The sequence below is a fragment of the Hyperoodon ampullatus genome (assembly GCF_949752795.1).
Source record: "Hyperoodon ampullatus genome assembly, chromosome: 17".
Lineage (NCBI taxonomy): Eukaryota > Metazoa > Chordata > Mammalia > Artiodactyla > Ziphiidae > Hyperoodon > Hyperoodon ampullatus.
Window position 1 is genome coordinate 40,810,674 of NC_136930.1, and position 1,746 is coordinate 40,812,419.

Below are 1,746 nucleotides of genomic sequence, written 5' to 3' on the forward strand. Positions count from 1 at the left end.
CTTAGTGAGGCCAGGCCGGGCTTGGAGGCCGGCGCGTGGCCGCAGCCGGGGAGCCTGAGGCCCAGGCCTCGCGCGCAGGCGCTACCTGGCTGGGCCGTGAGCCAGCTGTGGCCTCGGCGGCGAGGCCTCCCTGGTGCCGCTTGGGTCTCTGCGGAGCGAAGCTGAGGCTGCGCCCGGGCCCGGGCCGCGGGCGGAGTACAAGGCCCGCGGGCAGCTCGGGCAGCTCGCCCGCGCCCGGTGGATGAGACAGTGGCGGCGGCGATGGACGCCCTAGAGGAAGAGAGCTTCGCGCTTTCTCTTCCGCCTCTGATGCAGAATTTGATGCTATGGTTGGATATTTAGAGGACATTATCATGGATGATGAGTTCCGTTTATTACAGAGGAATTTCATAGACAAGTATTTACTACCAGGAGTTTGAAGACACGGAAGAGAATAAGCTCACCTACACGCCTATTTTTAACAAATGTATTTCTTTGGTAGAAAAGTATATAGAGGAGCTGTTGGAGCGGATTCCTGGATTTAACATGGCGGCTTTCACTACAACTTTACAGCACCATAAAGATGAAGTGGCCGGTGACATCTTCGACATGCTGCTCACGTTTACGGATTTTCTGGCTTTTAAGGAAATGTTCCTGGACTCTCGAGCAGAAAAAGAAGGCCGAGGACTGGACTTAAGCTGCGGTTTAGTGGTTACTTCATTGTGCAAATCATCTTCATTGCCAGGTTCCCAGAACAATATGCGGCCCCAAGTCCCACCTCCAGGTATTGGGATCTTTCTGGACATCACCAGCCGAATAGACTGGGAGAGGCTTTGGCTAATGACGTCAGAAGAATACATCTCGGAAAGACTGACTGTTCTGCACCCTTCGTTAATGTTAAGTATTGATGGGTCAGAAGAAGATTACCTGACCTTCCAGGGACACGTTCTTGTCTTCAGTAACCCTAGTACTCCTCCCAGAGTAGACACCTCTCTCAGGGGCTTCTGAGTCTGGCTCCTGCAGCAAGCCCAAGCCCAGCATTCCACCCGGGGGGCCCTTCCCCAGCATACATGTTAGCGTGTCCATATTGGGAGAACCCACCATCACCAGCCCTCTTGCCCAGCGGGCCTTCCATGTCCCACCAGGCTTTCTGTGCACTCACAGCTTATATGGGTCAGAGTTTCAGTCCTGCAGCCTCTATGGGGTTTTTGACTGGGAGTGTTTATCTAGAGTTTAACTCAAGCTAGCTGCCCATCTCAAGATTTCTGAAAATGCTACTATCACAGCTAGTCTTGGCTGTAGAAATCAACTTAGAGAGATGTCCTTTACCTAAAAGCTACATGTGAAAATCAATGTCTGGGCTTCCCTGGTGGCGCAGTGGTTAAGAATCCACCTGTCAATGCAGGGGACACGGGTTCGAGCCCTGGTCCAGAAAAATCCCACATGCTGCAGAGCAACTAAGCCTGTGCGCCACAACTACTGAGCCTGCACACCTAGAGCCCATGCTCCGCAACAAGAGAAGCCACCGCAGTAAGCCCTGTGCACTGCAACAAAGAACCAACGCAGCCAAAAATAAATAAATAATCTTATTTTTTAAAAAAGAAAATCAATTTCTAGTCTTATATGTGTAGTCCTTGTATCACTGTCTTCTGCTGGTCCTGACGTAGTCCCATTGTTTCTATAACTCATTTACATGTTTTTGAAAAAATATTTTTATAGATGAATACTCAGGCTAACCTAGTAGATATAATCTTGGAACTTCTGTGA

The 1,746-nt window shown here is 50.4% G+C and overlaps 1 pseudogene across 1 annotated transcript; it reads left to right on the forward strand.

Moving 5' to 3' along the window:
* Positions 1 to 261: 261 nt before the first annotated feature.
* LOC307065341 (ADP-ribosylation factor-like protein 2-binding protein) lies at positions 262 to 987 on the forward strand (annotated as a pseudogene). Its single transcript has one exon. The product of its transcript is annotated as an ADP-ribosylation factor-like protein 2-binding protein (transcript).
* Positions 988 to 1,746: the final 759 nt, after the last annotated feature.